Source organism: Ooceraea biroi, chromosome 5, assembly GCF_003672135.1.
Source record: "Ooceraea biroi isolate clonal line C1 chromosome 5, Obir_v5.4, whole genome shotgun sequence".
NCBI classification, from domain to species: domain Eukaryota; kingdom Metazoa; phylum Arthropoda; class Insecta; order Hymenoptera; family Formicidae; genus Ooceraea; species Ooceraea biroi.
The window spans coordinates 10756336-10777644 of NC_039510.1; positions in this window are offsets into that span (position 1 = coordinate 10756336).

Genomic DNA, 21309 nt, shown 5'->3' on the forward strand with positions numbered 1-21309 from the left:
GTGCTCGTCTGCTCATTATTCACATGTAGCTAGAATTAAAATTTGCGTTCATTAAATTTAAATTCGATAAGTAACTATTACTTATCGTCATATTGGCTGTACAATATTCTTCATCAAGAGAAAGAATTTGTTTTTTCTTATCAATCGTTACTATCATTCAATCGAGTGCAAGTGCACTTCGGAAATCTGTTCTGGATTCTATCATGAACTATAAGTCGCCTAAAATTGTTGCACAATTAACGTTAGGACGAAGAACTCTTAACTTCAAGGAGTCAGTTGATGTTTATGTTCGTGGTATCTTTTTCACTAGTGACCACCAACGTCGTTAGGGACGTGACAAATGGTAGGTTCCAGAAACACTCATCGCGTCATTATGAATATGCGACACAATGCTTCAAACTCCAGGAGATCACCGTTTTTCATCCCCTTTGCCCCTCGCATGGAAAATCACCTTTCTAACGCGGCCAATGCGCGGCAATGCCTATTATTTTGTTCCCTTGTCGATGCTCACGTAACAGACAATTTTACGACACTGAAAAATGTTATTTTGCAGGTACCAAACTAAGGCAATAGATGAATTTGTTGAACAATGCACTTGATGTAATGTTCGTTTCGACATCCTTCACGCAAAAGCATTATCTTGAGCATTATCAGACCAATGACCTTACAGATACAGAGGAAAGTTACCGTTGCTGTGAATTATTGTCTTAAAAGAGCTTGCAGGGCAGCTTGGAACTAATGAATGAACAGTATCCCGCCGTTTGAAAGCAATGAGAAAAATCCAGAAAGCAGAAAGATGGCTTTAATAATATATTTAGCAAGCATACAGGCACATGTATATACATATGCATGTATGTTGTATGTCAAAGTATAATGTTACAATATTATGTCAAAGTATATAATGCTATGTTATTTTTTTGAAATAGAACTTTTTAAAGTTCATATTATATGCAATGATACTAAGAACTTTTTTGTGATACGTGACATATGACTTCAAAGTTAATCCGCGGATCATCAGATTTTCTCGATTTGATCTGATCTCATCTGGCACAAGACATTTCTCGCAGTTTTCGCAGTTGACCGAATCCCATCGAAGAAACGTTCCCGCAAAATCGAGGTGTCACGATCCAGCGGATTGGGTTCCGTGCGTGCTCTCGAACTTTGAACCCTTCCGCTCTTTCTTTTCACATCAGTGACGGCGTCCATTCTTCGAGGTTTTAGATCAAATAGCTAATCTCCCGCGGTCCGACTATGGAAACTGGCGACAGAGGTGATCTGCGTGGTGATCGCGTTAAACTCCCAGCAAGGAAAAAAAAGGGAAGAGCGACGAAAAAGTCTCCCCGCGCTCGATGAGAAAGTCAAGACTGGCTCAAAACTCTGAACCCGAAACCATCGACTTTCGGGATCGCGTGGTACCCCCTAATGCGATTTGCCAGACTTGAAAGGTTAAGCAGAACCGACATGTTAATCCACGTAGACTACCCGGAGACTACAATATTTTTTGAGAATATAGTTCTATGTAGCTCATGATAGCATGTATGTAATAAAATAAGTTCTTATTTAATACATAGACTGAATCTGGAAAATAATTATTTTTTAAAAACATAGATTCATTTATCGATTATTATTTTCGTTATTTTGTAATATTTATTTTTATGCCACATATATTTTAATTATTAGAATATTTGCATTAATATTTGATTACATTATTTGTAAGAATGATTGACTTTTTTAAATGAAGCTTTTTCTAAAATTGCATCATATATTTACTTGTGACTGTAATTTTTTATATTAATGATATAGCAAAATTTTTCTAAATATTATACCATAAAGGAATAAATATAAATTTTTAATAATAAGATATTAATAGAAAAATATAATAGCATACTGCAATGCGCAAAATATAATTTTGAGAGAAACTCAAAAATGTCTTGCGAACAAATGCCGAAACTGTCAATGACTACCGAAACTTCACAAGTCACAAAGCTGTCCGACACGGTACAGTGATCTACATATCTGTCAACGCGTTGGTCGACATAACAATATCCCTGCAAAATTCCTGAATCCTGAATTCTCGGATTAGAGTCGGACTTTTGTCACGTCTAATCTGGATTACTGGAGCCAGACGGTTCCATGCCGTGTAAAAATAATAACAGTTAGTGGGAGGCTTGAATAGCACGAGGGTGGTCTGTTGTCCGAGTCATCAAACACAGAGCCGCGCCGACTTTTGTCGGAATTACAGAACTTTTATGTGTCCTTTCAATGATAGTCTGGGGACCAATCATGAGAATCAATATCATCACAATCAGGTGAATCTTTTTGAATTTCGGGTTAAAAATTCATAACCCTTTTTCTACCTCGTCTAACATATTTAAACTACATATTTAAGGGGATTATGCAAGTTATCATGTTAGAATAAGATATAAAGTACATTCGTAAACTTAAAAGAGAAAGAGAGAGAGAGCTGATATTTTTATTTTAAGATAATAATTGCTAATTTTTGGAGCCGAACTTAACAAACAATTTTGCATAAGTGATTCGTTCAACATACATTATACTTGTAGTTTGTTCTTATTATTTATATATTTTATTATTATGTTTATTATCAGTTTTATGATTTTGGTTTTAGTGCAAATTATATAAAAAAGAACTTGTGTAAAAATAAATCTTTTAAATCAGAGATACAGAGACACACAAACAAAATTTTCTCAAATTATTAAAACGAATTATGAAATAGAATAATAAGCGAATTCAGACTTTTAACCTGAGCAGGTTGAATCGATACCGGTATACTACCCACAAGTCCAGTCTGTGGGCCACACTAGACACTTAGTCTTGATAAAGATGATTAACAGACAAAGCACTCAAAACGAGACGACTCGTTAAGGCTATGAAGCGATTGGTTCTAATGCAGCCGCCTTGACGAAAGAAAGGCAATATTTGCACGCACAAAAGATGGATCATAGAATGTCGTCCGACTAACTGATTCAATTCACTCAACGTCCGGCAACTTCTGCGTATTCGATCGTGATGTCAGTCACGCTGTTGCACTCTGGCCCACACATGACTATTTGTTATAATCCAAATAAGATAGAAATTCTGAAAGTTCCATAGACACGGAAGAAACCGTGAAAATGATAAAACTAACATTGTTGCCATTGTACGAGATCTTATTCCCGGCTCACCCCTCGCTCGTTCGATCGCATTGTCGATACTCGCGAGAGCACACACGGCGCAGGTGTTGAAATTTTAACGAGCCTTGTTAACGATGCCCTGTTAATTCTTAACAAGATATTCATCGTCCTCAAGCGAGACGCTATAACCGGGGCGAAGGGAAGGGGTGAAATATCGATCGTTATAGATATGCTTTTCTTCCGAGGAATTAATTCGAGGATGTGAACAACCCTTCGCGTCCAGCAAAAATATTGAAGTCGAAAATCGCAACTGTGCAAGACGACATAAAAATGTTGCCGTGTCACTCCGCCCCCCGCTTATATGCGCGCAATATAAATCCGGTAGCTACAGAGGACTCGCTATAAGGTTTCGCCTTTCGCTTCTCGGAGGCGTCGATAATTGGCGTTCGGTTACATCGATAAAGGGATAGTGTGACGCTGGTTTTTTCCGCGGGTTTATGTCCAAGTATATCGTCACATTCGCGGCCGGTGTCAATATTTATAGCGCATCATTAGTTCCCGGACGGATCATCTTTACTCTCCGCGATATCGGAGATTTTCTTCAAATTAACACGTCCTTGGTAAAGTGAAGAAATGTTCATTAATTTTTAAGAACATAAAAGAGATGATATTTCTGGTACTTTGGTTCGTAATCTAGCTTAATATATTATATCTAAAAATTGCCAATTTTTTTATATTACTGCTTCATTTTTTAAATTTTGAAATAATGATTTTTCAAGATTCTAATTGTTCAACTATTTAATATCTTTGTTAAGAAGTGTATCAATAATATGCTTAAATATATAAGTTTATTTTATTTCATTGCACCGCTATGAATGAGTGTTATGCTCATGTATGTTGCGGCAGCTGGGGTGGGCGATCGATTTAGAATCAAAATTGCCATAAGGCTATCGGGACAGTGTGTTTTTGTAACAAACGCGAGGGTCTCTGGACGGCCTCGTAATCCGATACATGTACACATAGTAGATGATATTCCAAGAGATCTGTTTTCCTTCATCCGCTTCGGCACAACGGAGCACTGTCTTCGATGCCCTGGGCGCTAATCTGTACGAGTTACGAAGAGAGACACACGTAGAAGAATAGCTTTATAGGACCCAAAGGAATCGCGAGCTCATCAAATTCTGTCTTGCATTTCTGTATTGCATTCAGGCATATGGCTCTCTCTGTCTCTTTTTCTCTCTTATTCTCAACATCTGGAATGATGCATGGACTTTCGTTCACTAAAATTTAATTGTATGCTTAATATATCTATTATTCTTAATAAATTAATTATTTAAATCTATTTGTTACTATTATTTCATTTAGTTGGTAACGTATCATTTAATAACATAATGTAAAAATATAAGGATTATTCACCTCTTTTTGACGTTGTTAATATTATCGATTTAATTCGTCCGACATGGATCATATAAAAACCGTTTAGGATCCGGACTTTAAATTCTCACACTGATCAAGAAGAAGAATTTTATTAAAAATATTTATTCCAGTTTCATAAAATACGTAAAATAAAAGTAGTACTATTCGTTACTTTATAGTAGTTGCCTCAATGTAATAGGTTCAATGCCTCCTTGCGGGAGATCTCCGCGCCTCGTCCTTCGCAAAAGTGGCAAATTCGCACCTGCCGATTCGTTCGGCTGGTGAACACCTGGAAATTAGAGCATCGGTGGAATTCATTCGATGGTGCTCCGTATGCTCGTTTCGGTGGTTCGCATCCCTCGCACGCGGCATCTATTACACGACCCCTGAGGAGCTCGGAGTGATGGATTCGTCCGGAATAACCAGTGGAGAAGGTGCGAAAGCACAACTCCCGGGGCGTGAATACGCGGATGATTGGATAAAGAAGAAGCCACCGCGCGAGAGAGATGAGTTGGTTTTGTACGATTTTCGCCTTCTATGAAGTCGGCCGACACAATGACCGCGCCGTGCGAATATACACACCCATCGTCCGCCAACCCTCGAGAAAGGAGTCTTTCAGAGATATAACTGGCCTCCGGTTCTCAATGGCGGACGTATGACACCGAGAAGAAGCGGGGAATAAAGTCGTCAGAATCACGAAAGGACGATGGCGGTAGACCAAACAGGAAATCATTTGCTGTACACATTGTGGTGGGTGTGATACTTTTCTCGTTAGATACTTCTGAGTTGAGCTGCGGAGAAATAAAAACGCGTGTGCCAGTGTGTGTGTACTTTCTATCAATTGCATCATTAACGCTTGATTTTCGTCCAAATTAAAAAAAAATATTTATCTTCGTCAATAGTAGATTAGGAATTAATCTCAAACATTTTTCATTGAATAAAGATAAATATATACAAGATTCAAAACTGATAATCTACGTTATTCGCATTTTTTTATGAAGCAGATCTACGTAATAGGTATATTTATTTGTTAATACAGTTGTGTCGTATGGATGTAGCAACGGACTAATCATTCAGATAAATGCACTCGCTGTTTTCTCTTAAGCGGCATACTAATCTCGTTAAACAGGATTTACGTTCGTCGGGTCTCTGCTTCGACGAAGCGTCTCGAGTCAAGTAGCAATCGGCGACGAGTGTTTTACCGACCATAAGTTAAAAGAGTGACATGTAAATAAACCGAAACACGCTGGTTTACACGAGCATGGTTAGTTAACGGAATTTGCTCGCATTACCGGGAATTTTACGTGAATCTCGATGAAATGCTGTAGTAGCTCATTGATGATAAACGGACATTTGCTTCACAATGAAATGATTCATAAAAATATTTTATAAATCTATCGTTATTATATATGCAAACTATCAAACAATATCTTAATCTCTCAAATATTTAATTAAAAGATCAAATAGCGTACTCGTGAAATTAAAATGTGCTTTTATTCTCTGCATAATCTAAATTTTAAAAAATATACATATTTATTATAAATAAAATATACATATTTTTTAAATTACATGTATAAAATTATGCAAAAAATAATATGTTTCAAATAACATGAAAATCTACATAATGATTATTCGCAAAAAGTAGTATAAAATCTTATTATAAAATTCAGAGCAATCAATGATAAAGATTGCGTGCTAATCATACTTTTAGCACTTACGGCATTCCCGATAAATTAAACTTTCATTGAGAAACTACTGAGAACAAGGCATACGTTTTGTCGATCAGCAGTTGTCTCCAGTTCTTCATCTTCCCCTGCGAGAGAGGGTCCCTTTGAAAGCCCCGTCACTTCACCCACGCTACTACTCTCGCACCACCGTTTCGTGCGTGCGACGACGAGCGCGCGTGTGCGAAAGCCCAAAAAATATTCCCGGCCGCGATGCGGGTTTACGTTTGTAAGCCGCGGCTGGTGGCGGCGGCGGTTCAAAGCGAAGCGCGCGTGTTTGGCTAACATCTCTAAAACAAAGTGTAAACTAACTAGACGTCCATTCGGTGTTTACACAACGCCGAGGAGCCAGGGAGTCGAGGAGCCGCCGTGCGAGAGAAACGAGACTTCCCCAGTGTAACAACATTCATGCACTTTTTTATCATTCGCCCTTTATGCGCTTTATCTCGATGCTCTCGGCCGCAGATTATGTCTAGCATTGAGTCCGATCCGAGTACGGATCGTGAGTTCCAATGTAGTCAGATCAGATTTACGAGGATCTTTGCGTACCACATTGCACGCAAACCGATTTGACAATGAGAAACGGTCTGGAATAAAATCCTCTCGCTGATTTCTCGAAAAATATCTTCACCAACAGGACACCAAACACTGCACTGGCAAGAAAGCGTGCATTTTACTATATTTGATGTATTATCTTCATGTACCATATTCTCGTGAGGTAAGCGAGATGGTTCATCGCGGTCTCATCTGTTCCGATCAATCATGATCGGTCAGTTAGGGAAAAATATTTCGAGATGCAAGGGGCAAGTTTTCTCGTAAAAGGGGAGCGCTGGTGCGTGTCAGTTGGTGGGCCGATTAGAAACGTCAGAGATTCCTGGAAACACGCAAAACCGGCGGTATCCGAATGGACGATTTCTGACGGAGAAAGAGGGAACGATCGGACCGAGCAGCTTGCTGCCAGCCTGAGGATAAACAAACTACTTGGGCAAACTATGGTGAGCAGTGTACTACTCTTTGATGCTGCGTGCTTGATTAATTCCAGTAGGCGAGATGATCCACGGTGGCCGCCGATCACTTCGCGGCACGATTGGAACGCAAATTTACGCGTAAATTTATCACTCGTTTCATCAATATTCTTTGCACCACTTTGATTCATAGGCGTCGTAGATATTTCCGGTAGTATCAGTAAACATCGAGAGATAAGGTCGGCGATTTGTATCATCTACGGCTTCCGTCTAGAGAGGGGGCGAGAAGGGGAATTTTAAACTAGAACACACTTGCAGTTTTCGTATACCTAAACTTTTTGTTCACAAGAAAATCTAAGTTTCTTTTTTATGAATTTTACAATAAATTTTACAATAAAATCTAAATTTCTTTTTTCTTTCTGTGCAAGTCGTTTTATGATATTTTGTACATCAACTTTAATCTCCAAATAAACATTTATAATAGTTAACCCTAATAATGTACCTTTCTGCATACTGGATTTCAGCCACGATTTTTGGATTTTACTTATGCCTCCTCTCTTCTCCCTTTCCCAAATCTACGCCCTTGTGCAGCAGCGGTATATAATAAATAAGTAGGTGCATACAGTTGCACATGTGCATACGCATAATTATCTTGTAATAGCGCTCGGTATTTTTCACAAAAATCATTACTTATCCAAAAAGAAATGAGACGGATATGCGTTTAATTAAGTAACGCTAATTTTTTACTCTGGTCATCGTTTCTTGATGTTTTGTTACATGCAGTTCGCGGTAAAACTGGCTCCACGCTGAGAAAGGTCGTAACTTTTTTACAGATGATGTCCTTCGGACGACACGCGCAACATAGAGATACTTACCGGGTATCCATTTTGGTCCAAATAATCAGCTCTGGTTGCCAATGTCAAAGGCATTTTGGCTCGTGACTGAACATCCGGAGGTCATAGAGAAACCTTCGCCCTCTTTCTGTCCCTCACCACAGCAGGAAGCGAAGATTGCCTGTATCTTTTTCTGACACTTTTGCGTCTCAAATAACAGTTTGCACATCATGAATCTGGTACCGCTGTGTCAAGCTGCTTTAATCATCAATAGACGATCCACAGATTTAATAATGTTGCAAGTTTTACTAACAATATTTACTTTACTAGCTAGAATATAAGAGAATTAGCTGCGGGAAGAAAATCATGTCTAGGAACAAAGATCATATAGAGTTTCAGGTAACGTTATGATAAATGCCTTTTCTTCTTATTTACATGTTCGTACCTTTCTACTAAATTATTCGCATTATGTTGGGTCAGTTGAAAAATTCGACTCGATTCACACATGTAATGCGGCACACATATACAATACAGGTAACAATGTTGGTAATGTCTATGTCATAGACAATATCTAATCATAGACAACGATAGTGATTGATGAATAATTTGTTTCTACTGACTGCAATAAAATAAAATTTGACGCAAAAAGTGAACAGAACTTTTTGACTGATTCAGTAATATTTTTTGGGAATTATCAATATATTCTATTCATAAATATATTTATATATTGATAATTCTCAAAAAATCTATTGAATCAGTCATTTTTCATAGAAATTAATATTTATGAACATGTTCTTAATTATAATTTCCATTTCTTCAATATAGTAAAAAAATCATGTATGTATACGATGCATATAATAATGAAACTTGATAAAATACAGAATAATAGTCATGCCATACGCACTGGTGCGATAATTATTTGTTAGATATCCGCGGAACGTTGCGTGTTTGCGGCAAATATTTTCTCGCTCGCACCTTGACTACTGTCGAGTAGAGTTGCTTCCTGATTTTCTCCCTTTCCACCATCGCAGCAGGAAACGAAGAAACGTCGAGTCCCGAACCGTGGGGGACGAAGACGCCCCTTTGTGCCCCGATGAGAGACGTTCATGTATCCCGAAATTGCGCGTTAACACATCAGCCTGTCGTGACCGCTTGATGTCTTTACGAGCGCTTGCCGAGAGCTTCCTCTGTGAATCAGGCGCAGCAGGATCAAGGATACGACTGCAAAGGATATAGATTTCTTTCTTTTCTCAACGCTTCGATTATTCGACCCATTGCGTGACGTTCAAAGCGATTCGCTTCATGTTTCACAGCATGTCATGCGCAGAAACAAGTCAGCAATAATGACATTATTTCATCGTTGCCATATTACCAGTTGTGTAAATGGACCTTGTTACACAAAGAGATAGAAACTGGAGAATTTTTATTATTTAGGAAATATACTCTCGCAATGGTGTGTAATGATGCTTATTTATGGTAAATCATGCTGCGGTCACATATGTAATAAGTTGCTACTAAACTCTCTTGGTATCTTTTATAAGTCAGTGAATTCTGTAAATGCGTAATTCTACAACATAAAAATTTTGATATTATTGTATTTATCGAGAGTAAACAGAAGGAGCTAAAAAGAGGTTTTTTTCTAAAAAAAATATCCCTATTATTTAAAATCATTTAAAAATTGTCTTTTAAATTATTATTAAAATTATACAGCTGAAGAGCAACGTCAGCCTATCATCTCGCGTTTGTTAGAAGAAGGAACAATTTATATAATAAAAGTCGCACAATAGTGATTGTAGTAAGTAAAGGGCGTAATGTTTCAAAGTCAAGTCGCATGCGAGTAAGAAGATACGTACATTCGTGGGAGATTTTTCCCAGGCAGGGGAGATTCGTCGATTCAACGGCAATCAGAAGGTATTCAGAGCGAGCTACGGATGCAAATCGTGGTTACAATGTTCTTCCCTGCGCGTTCCGCGCGATCCCTCTTGTACGTCAAGCGATGATGTATCATCGCCAAGAAAAACTCTTCTGAAGATCTGCCTGCCTGAGATTCATCTTGTGTCTCCCGAGTCGAGAAATTAGCCGTGCCTACTGTATCGTATTGAACAAGTCGCAATAGACCATGCAACCGCGAGTAAAGACGCATGAAATGCAGCAAGAGAGATCCTACTCACACATATAATCGCAAACACAGAATCGATTAATTAATAGGATTGATTTATTTTAACGGACGCAACAAAGCGCAATATTTGCTATCAATCAAGTAATGAATACATTGAATTTTTTTAGAGTGTTCCAGATATATTTTCAATGATGTGTATCGAGTAAATAATTCCGTGTGCTGTTATATAATAAATGAAATTTAACGAGCACTGTAGATGCTCGCGAGTGTTTGCGTTGTCGTAACTCAAACGCGGATCATGACATTATTTCATTGATTACCGGTATAGATTCTTCCGCGATTTTATTTTCGGCGCTAATTGGAAATTAAAAGAATCCTTCATTCAAGTTAATATCATTTCTAAGTCATTGTTTTTCTATGTATTGCCTGTCTTAATCCTCTTAATATTCTGTTTCTAAATTTACGCACTACATATGCCATACGGAGCTCAAATAATCATACAATTTTGAAGTGCGTCTGTTAGGTTTCGAATGCTATTTAGAGATTACAATCATAATTTATTATTTTGTAGCCGCGATTATAAATACGCCAAAATATCCTCTTATGATACACTCAACAGGAATCAAAAATAAAGTATCCGCCCGTCGAAAACGCAAAAGGCACAGCCAAAATTACCGAGAGAAACGACCCTCACCCTCTGTGGAATTTACTTTTTAACGGCTTCCAAACCTGTTCGCGTGTGAGGAAACCCCTCTCCGTTAGTAGACCGGAACCGATATATAACACGCGTGTTCCGAATGTGTTTTACATTTCGTCGCCGACGGGACAAATCCCTTAGATCTACGACCGCATCTCCGTAACGAAGACGACACGGCCCACCTTGCGTAGAAAACGAGACGTCTGTTTCGGGCATAGCATTTACAATTTTTCGGGCTTCGATAATATATTAAGAAGGATCATCCTTGTAAAGAAATAGGATCAGTTAGCACTTACAAGCTCCAAGAATCGGAAGTGCTAGCAATTTGTAAAGTTTATCGCTGATTAAGACGACACAAAATTAAAAGTCGGAATTGATATAGATTTATTAAATGCTTTTATAAATTTTTCTATTGGTAATCTATTGCAATAAAAATGATTTTGCAACGAAACTGTAAACAAAGAACGAAAGTTATCTAATTATAATTAATTTTGTTAAATTTAATTGACGTTTTTATTATATTTTGTTGTTTAGTTGTTTTTTATTTATATATTATCTGTTCCTATTTAAATCAAGATATAATTATACAAAATGACTATTAGTATAAAAACAGTATTATGTAATTCTTTTCTGGCTATAATCATATAATAAATCATGTTTACTGATCCAATTTTGTGGAGATAGAAACCGACTGGTTATTGGTTGCTATTCTCTCGTTCTCGTAGCAAAAGAACAGCTAGAAGAACACGGATAAAGAGATAAAAAGACACGGTTGGTTTTTAGAGTAAACATGCTTCGATATAAATACATGAAATGGTGGCTAATTAGTTTGTGCAAGTCAGTTTTAACGTCTGGAATTTAACGCAATTCAGTATATCTTTCTTTTTTGTCAGATGTATTCTTTTTCGACTAATTGCCATACGCATCCAATCCGGTCTGATGCCAAACCGACGACAATGTACACATCTTTAAGCATCTTGATTTAACAATTTCCTACGATCTTTCTTCTTACGATATTGCATTGTAACAAATAATATGAAGAGGCTCTGAAATAAAAAATCAACTTTTTATATAAATTGAATTCTCTAAGAACTTATATATCTTTCTGAGAGACAGTTAGGTAAGGATAATATGCAAACAGCTTTATATTGAACAAATGTAAATAACAAAAGTCCGAACGTTCGTGTTCTGTGTTCGGATTTAATCAAGACAATCTAATAAAATCGCAGTTTCGTAGATACAACGAGTTAAATGCATAGATCGTTATGAGTTTGCGTGATAAATACACGAGATATATGTACTAAATAGATGATCAGGAGAATTTATCGGTTCGGAGCTAAAGCGGATTTGCTCTCTTATCTGAATTTATTTGCAGTTTTTCCACGAACGTATAATGGGTTAACGGTCCACTCGTTTGTCCGCGTCTCTATCGCATGCTTATGCTGCGCACACAGGCCACGCGCGGAGCTTTACACCCTCGCACAATGCGAGCCTCGGCCTCGTTAAGGGGATCAGCTGCGTGGCATTGTCGCCGCTAACAAGCGCTAAATAGAGCACCGAGTGAAATCGTGTGGACCCACGGTGTGTCCACACAGAGACAGTCCATTGCATCGTCCACACAAATAATACAGTCGGATACGTACATGGATATACGCGCGTGCGCGCGCGCACGTGTAAGCTCCTGTTCGCCGCGACAGTGATTGTGCATCGCGTTTCTCTCGACTCGTTGCAAAAAGCGCTGCAGTCGGGGCTGCTAAATGAAAAAAAAAACACATCGCGAAATCGGTGATTTCAGTACTTAATCATGCAAGAGAGAGAGAGAGAGAGAGAAAGGCGCGACAGTCGCGTAACGATTGCGCGCGATGACTGCGAAAATTCGCCGCATGTGACTGGCCTCGCAGGCCTCGCATTGTGCTGTCTGTTTGTTAAACGGGGAGGAAAAAAAGACGAGAGGTATGTAACTACGAAAAGGAACGGCGGGGCGTCTCAGGGATGCATCGCCCTGCAGTGTTACACTGTATACAAGGGATGATGTGCAGCGCGATGGGGGTGAGAGGCAGGACGGGGTTGTTAAGTTGTCCGACAGATGTATCACCACGTGAATCCACCCTCCCTCCCGGATAACCGGCTCCCCCCGGCGGACTCGTATTTTCGCGTCTCGAAATCCAATTCCGTGCTCGCATGCATCGCCGGTGTGGCGCGCGCACGCACGCGATACGCACAATTTCGCGATAATGATCCCCGAGACGGGAGGTCTGTCTCGCGCCGTAATTGACCCGAAGAGGGGTGACGCGTCCGACTTTTACACTCCCCCCGCCTTCCCTCTCGTCCTTTCCACGGCAGCTTTTGTCGGCACGGCACGTCCGCATTTTTTTATCGCGATAATGAGATATTCCAAATGTTATCGTGATCGGTCTGTCTCGCTTCTACCGTGCGAGCACTGCAAAGGATATGGTGTGAATGCACGATAGATGCATCTGTAATTTTCATATTTGGAGGTAGCTCGTTGAGATATAAATTAATTGGTCCATCGCATTGGTCTATTCTAGATCTAGTATTCTGTGTATTCTAATTCTAGATTAATAATATTATCGATATACTATTATATTAAACTAAACTATTTATCTTTAATCAAAGATTATTTTTACGAACGTCAATTGAACGCCAGTTGAAGTTATAAACCTGTTTAACACGTGTAGATGAGAAAAAAACAGATACTTTGTTTATGTGCATTACATATTTTGAAAAATAATTCTGTGGAGATAGTAAGAGGAATGCAAAATATACCTTTTGCAATAATTTCTCTCTCGGATTAGTCTTTTAGTAATATGAAAAGATCATAAAAAACGTAAGATTCGTGACGGTCCAAGAATAGCTTCCCCGAAAAAGAGAACATTCTACCTTAAACCACGTTGACTATCGCACAATCAGATTCTAATAGGGAATAATGGCGGCCGCTTTTACCTTATTCTGGGCCCAGCGCGTTTCCTGGCGCGCGTCCTGGCACAAACACGAAAAGCGAAGTACACGGAATCGAAAGAATCGTAAGAATGGCCGCGCGCACGCCCCATTATAGGACGCAAAACTGGCCGCCTCTCGAGTGATCCATAACAAACGTGCCTTCCGCACCTGTCCACCCTCCGTCTCCCTCCCCGCATGACCATTACGCCGACAGAAAGAGAGAGAGAAAGATCCGAGGGCCTAACGAGCTTTTGACGCGCGGACCGTTTTTCCAGGGCGGAATATCGTTTTCGGCGTGCCGTTCGTGCGTGACTTCGCAGACTTTCATAGAGGTCTGCCATGATACGCAGGAACGAGGCTGCCCTCGTTTATCCTGAAACGATACACGGACGATGCCAGAAAAATTGAGCAGTCAGGGAATCCAAGACTGAAGGGACACACATTAGAGACACGCACTTTTCAGATCGAAATTTCATGTCACTTCATTGTACTGAAACCCACAGAATCGCTTTTTTCTTGTCTCTTTTTTGACGGAAATTCAGAATCACATTATCGCTAAATATCGGACAAGGATACGAATTATATTGCTTCAGTTCGACCGCGAGAACACGTAGCATCAGGCATCAGTTTTTTTGGTGCCTCGGAGAACGGCATGCTCGGGGATGATGCTTTTGAATAAGGATACAGGTGCGCGCAGTCATCGGTTTCGTGACGGCTCTCGGTTCTCCACTTTCCGGCAGGCTCGCGCTTATAAGACGACTGGCGGATCAAATTTTACGATCGATTTCCTGTCGTGCGAGAAATAACGAGAGTGCCGCGATCGGCTACGCGGTTGATTTATTGGAATTAGAGGAGTGTTCAAAGCCGATCGCGGCTCGTAAACGAGTCGGGGTCTCGTGGAAAATAAGTCGTAAATGTCCGAAGATTAACACATTGTGGCACTTGGCCCACTCAGGATCGTTAAACTTAATGCCTACCCGTGTTGTGGTCGAAGAAATGAACGCTATTCTCAAGATTTGGCAAACCAGAAACGCCTGCGTGCATCCGCGTACAAATTTATCGGGGGGACTATTTCGATACAATCGCCGAAGGAATGCTAACGTCTGCTCTTTTTCCCTTTATTATCGGCTGAAATTTTCTGGGCTTTCTGATTTATCGTAATTCTTGGAAATTTTAATATTAACTTAATTCGTCTTGATATTTGAATTTCCTTTTAAAATCGATATTTTGTTAAAAGAAGAAAACGTTTTTGAAATAAGTACATTAAGTATATACTATAAATTATGTGACTGTGTAAAATTCAGCTAAAATTATTGTACAGATATGTCGATATAAAAGGATATGAATGAGAACATTTTACATAGCTTATGTGCTTTGCCGTACGGAGGTAGTCCATATAAAAAGCTCGTTTCACGCATCCTTTAAACCGAAAATGTAGCTAGAAACGGCCTTTAAAACCCCATTAACTGAACTCAAAATTTAGGGCTCGTAAAATGAACCCAAGCGTTACTATCTTAATGGGATTCGACTAGTCGTAAAAGACACGCAGCGACGTGCGGAATATTACAAATAAACGAAACAGTGGAAGCGCACACGCTCTAACGCATTTGCGACGTGAAACATAGCTGCATTTCGTCCTATTATGTTATTCCTGGAAACACCAATCTCAATCCAACCCCGGCCGCGCTTTTCCAGGACAATTAACGTGATTATCGCTCGCTCGTCCGAGCGTGGAAAAACGGAGGTATGTCCTACGGGGGTGATTTTAATGCAAAAATAACAGGGTCCTCGTGGGTGCTAACGATTCGGAGAAGCACGCATCATTGGCATCCTCCCTTGCCCATGTCCCATGTCCCATGCGCGTAGTTGCAACTGCAGTAACAGTCGCGTGGCCCTTTGCCCGTCTCTTTACTGTTTTAGCCGCGGGATACTGGGTGGCCACGTGCCGCCGACCTCGACAAGTTTTGCACGTATAATCGGAACTTATATGTAACTGCTGCGTCACCGTGTGAGGAATGTGTCAGCTTCAGGAAATGTTAGCAAGATAAAAATAGACAGTTATGCATATAAAAATAAATTTTTCCTAGTTAAGCTTTATCTGACAAGCTTTTGTGTGGACGCAAACTTCTGCATTGATATAATATGTATTATTGTGTATTTTCTTTACTCAAGAGTTTAATAATTTAACTTTTAACAATTCTTTAATCTGACAACAAGATTCGAACGTCGCAAACAAGGATACATACACATTTATCACAAGGTGTATTTCCTTATATCGTCTCTTGGTCATTATTTCCTCGCAGATCCGACGAGAGAACGAGCCAGTTCCACGGCAAGGAAGACGCGTGTCCAGAGGAGATTCTCGCGAGAGACATCAAAATAGAAGAGAGACGGCGACCCTCGATGCGCCCACGTGTCCGACGTGGACGTGGACGTCGACGATGTCATTAAACTCCTCGTTACGCGGACCCGAGTCCAAACTAACTCCCGGCCTTCCGGGGTAACTCTCTCTCGTTGCAGACCGTAGCCAGACCTACCCAGCCAACGACAACCAGACCTTACAGACGGAGCCGCGTCTCGTGATTGGTTACATTACCGATACGCGCGTCTCGTGTCACGGCGATGCTGTTACAGCAGTCGCGGTGAAAGCCTCTCGCATACCCCGGAGAATACCCTCCTCCTACATCCACACCTTCGTCGAGGAAAACAACATCGTGGAAACCGTCCGCAAGAGTGCGAATGGCGAAACGGCGCTGCGAAATTTGGTTCTGAAATCGGTTACGTTTGCCGTGAGAGATATGATGAATGAAAGGGTGTCTGTATGTAGTTTGCCATGATAATAAAGCTGTATAAATACGATTGAATGCTTTCAAGCTTTAGTCATTGATGGATATCAGATTGAATCGTGTATCCATTTTCGTGCAAGTATATTAATGTGTATATATTAATAAAGTGTATGTCGAAAAGAATAACAAATTATAAAAACAAATAAAGTTAAGTATATTAATAAAATGTAATTAGCAAAAATAACAGATTGTGAAAATAAGAAATATTAAAAACGTGTTCTTAATCTTTAAATTTTACTGAGAGTAACTATTAACAACAGAGGGAAGAGTTTTTACAATTTGATCCGAATTTGGTCACCATACTAGTCCCATCGGGAGGAAATAAATTAACTACAAGAAAGACTGAAAGTTAAGTGCCACAATCGCAGGAAAAGAATATTTCTTGTGTCTGTGCGAGAAAAAAATCGGTGTTCTTCTTAGAACAAACGAGGGGCACGCTTGCGCCACGGGGGGCGAGTGGGTTATGTACCGCGCTTGGGAATTGACCGGTCCGGATGTCGTATTTTCTACGCGCGGCGTGTTCTCGCCCTCGTTGTTGGGGCTGCGTGTCCCGATTGCACTCGATACACGCGTAACACGACGCACGTGCTTTGCCACCCCTGGTCCTCCGCCGTCCGTTCCCCTCTCCGTTTCCCAATCGGCACTCTTTCTCTCACTGCAGTAAATGATTTGTCTCTTTGCGGCTTCCGAAACAGCTACGACTTCATGTAGGACTGCCGTTCGTCATCCCCGACTATTGTCCCTCGAAATCGACGGCCGATGAGTGCGGAATAGTTCTCATCTTGGGGTGCTCTCCCCCCCTGAGCGAATAGTTTTCAAAACAATATTTTGTCCCGCTACAATAATAGCAAACGTAACAGAATTTTATTTTTTACTCTACAAAAACAAGGGGAACATAAAAAGTATCGATTTTTTTATATATGAGAGGTGAATGTCTAATCTGATTATTTTCGCAGAGCGATCAGATCTGAAAGATTAAAGAATTGTGACGGTGACGCAGCAATTATATCTCACTAATTATTTGCGCCACCAGCACGCCGCTTTCTTCTTGGCAGATATGAAAACAGATTCGGGCGCTTATTTTCGCAGCGAAGCGCGGAAGCCGTGCACGAGGCTGCCCTGTTTTCTCGGCTTTGTGAACCGGCTGTTTCGCCAGCCGGTTGCCTCACTACCTCGTTATCGTCCTTTTTCCCCGTTGCTGAAACAAGAAGCTGGCATCAGGACGTCGTTATAACGCGAGGCGTCCACTTTTCCGCACCCCCTGACCGCTGCGTCGGCCGTCGGACATGGTCCTTGCGTGCTGCAAATAAAGCTCTCCTGGAAACAAACAAGGATGAGCCCCGACCGAACAAATTGACACCCCCACGGTGCACATACGGCGCGCGAACCACGGTGTCTTGTTTCCTGACTCGAGGATGTTGATCCACTTTAGTTTTCTAGTTTATTGACTGCAGAGATTCCGTACAGCTCGTTTCTATTTGAGGAGCCAAGTATCGTGGATGGATGGAGGGTCAAGTATCGTGGAGCGTGAGTGAAAGACTTTTGCGAACTGTCAGGAGATGCACGTTGTATAAAATACTGCGTAATAATATTAATGTTCTAGATTTATTTGTATATTATACTCTCACATGATTACTTTTTGATAAGACATTACATACATTGAGCATCAATCGCATTTTAGTGAAATGTTATCTAAGATTAAGCTCTTTATTGCCGTTTTCCAGACGGTCTCAAAAAATTAATAAATTATATCGTTATGCATGATATAATACAAAAGCATAGGCGGAATCACTTAGTGACGTACAATGAAGTCGCTCTAATTGAACACCCGTCAATTTCCGACTTTGATTCGGAACCGAGGGAACATCAGCGATCCGAAAGAGATCGCCCTTCGGGAAAGCGCCTCCAGGGGCGATATCGATCGAGAGTTTCGGAAGGAGAGCGTCGCATCGGCCAGCGTCGGCTGACAGAGATATAATGTACGTTTATTAAGTGGTAGTCACGTGGCATGTAGTGATACAATGATATCAGTTTTGTACCCGGACACGATTCGCCACGTGTCACCCGACGTGAACCCAGCGTTCTCGCTTTATTACGACAACGATACCCACACCCCTGCCGATATCACCAGCCGATCGTAATCGCGTTTGGCTTCTGCCATTCACACAGGACTCATCGTCAGAGTCATAAGAGTAAATCTCAGTGCAACGCGTCTGAAGGAGGTGCAAGTCAAGCGTCACGTCAATTTTGTTTGGGAAAAATTAGGAAAAGAAGCATCGAGCATAAAAATCTGCACCTTTCGAATCGTTTCCGTCATCACTATATTATATACTGTGTACTTATATATAATAAAACTTGATTTTTTGTTGGTCGACGAAGTAATGACTCGCTAATTACCCGAATATTTCATCTATCCATTTAATGTTTTTATTCTGAGATTGATTGATTGTGAAAGTTCTCAATACTTTCCGATGAAAAGCAAAATGCGAAGCCTGAAGTCAATGGTCAGGCCTCTATGCAGGATCTATGCGGCAGAAAAGTAGCGAAGAGAAAGCTTGTGCTGATCCTAATCGTACGTCGCGCACCATTGCCTCATAAAGCCATGCTTTATAATTTACTATTCTGATGACCTGCAATGCAACGTGTGCGGTGTGGGGTATATTTGACGCAGTTATACGACTTTCAATAGTAGTATCCGCAGATTTTCCAAATATTATACTGCCGAATAATTGTTTGGACGTGTTATTGATCCACAGAGAGGTTAACGGTAATAAGTATCTGCCGCAACGGTAATAAATCTTTTCTAAGTACCTTTCTTAGATACTTAAAATGTTCGATATTATATAGGTTTATACCTACTCTTATGGGTGTATAAATATAAAGGTTTATATATCAACACTGAGTTGATAGAAATTAATAGAAACTATTATTATTCATAGCATTTTGGATCCTCTTACATTGTTGATTTATGAATTTAGCTTAAAATTATTTAAACTCAGAACGTTTGCATGTCAAAATATTATAAAATTCTTTCCGCACGAAGTAACTTATATTATAGAACATATGCTAATGTTTCACTGATTTACTAAGCAAAAAAACGTATGTTATTTACTCTTCTACTATACAATAGTTTAATAAAGTATAACACACAGTTCATATCATGTGTGTATGTATGAAATCTTTAAAAAGAAAACCATTTCGTTATACGATTCTCGTATCTTTCTATACTAATACACAAAATGATGAAATTATTATTGGATTATGTTTTCTCACTGAAGCGGTAATGGCTTTATTTTATTCCGTATTTCTTCGCTTTCGTGAGCAGATCCCACGATCACCCGAACCGTGCCCGCATCTTGACATCCGCCGGTCCACCGTTTAGCAATAATTTACTCGGCTCATGGCCACGAAATAGCGTCGAAAAAGGCCCCGCGGACTGAACGGTGTGGTCGTTGACACCGCAATGACGATCCGAGTCCCACGGGTATATTGTTGTCCAATAACACGTCTGTATTTACACGTCGCGAGTTGAAATTGCGCGCCGACGGCGTAAATGCACCCGTATGAGAGCCGGAACCGGCGTGAATGACACCGATAAGTACCTTCTTCCACTGCCTGTTGCCCATCCTCGAAACGAGTGTCTTGATTCAATATCAAATACACTATAGCTAATCTTGTTTGGTATGATAAGATTAAGTCTAATGTGCTTGAAGCGTGATTAGAAAGGGAAAATTGTCTGTCACAATCATCTTTGTTCCCCTATATTTAAAGTGCACATTGTTGCCTAGATTGTTGCAGTCTATAAATTTATAAATATATTGTATAGAAAATGGCATGGAATACTGATGTGTAATCTCCTTTATTTTAGAAAGTTATGCTGTAGCTTTGAAGTACCTTTAATATTTATCCAAAGTATCTTTTATTTATTAAATGAGGTATTAGATTAATATTTTTATAAGATTAATATATTTAATAAGATTAATACTTGCTTAAAAGATTCAAGAGAAAGACCGGGATCACGGAAGATTTATAAGAGTATTTGTACAATGCACAAGCAGTAAATAGCATTGTGTACGACGGAGAGGATCAGCTCCTTGCCCCTTTAAAAATGTTTTCTTACATTATCTCGAAAATTTTTTGTCGCCTTAGCAGTACCGCCTCCTACTCAAAAAGCTTTTAACCCTTCGCGTCGATCGAAAAACCGCATTTATCTTCGCGCCCAATCCCATACTCCTTCGTGAAAAAAATTCCGGCGTTCGAAATTTATCAATTGCTCCTCATGAGCCGCGGAAGCCGCCAGCAGTTTCGTCGTCGTTTCTTCTAAGCGCAACGAGAAAAGCGTTATTCAGGTTGGCAGACATTGACGGATTCGTCGGGCAAGTCACATTAACGCATGCCACCTGAAAAATCGTCGGATTAGTTCGTAAACCTTTGTGAACTCGACACGACTCTGTTCGCCCTTTCGAATCGAGTTCCATCTGAGATTCCATTAGTTGTGCGTTCAGACAGTATATGTTATATTATGTATTTTATATTGTATATATCGTATTTTACATGCATATACCTAAGAATTTCTCTTCTTTATGAAATTAGAATGTTGCATTTGTAGTGCGC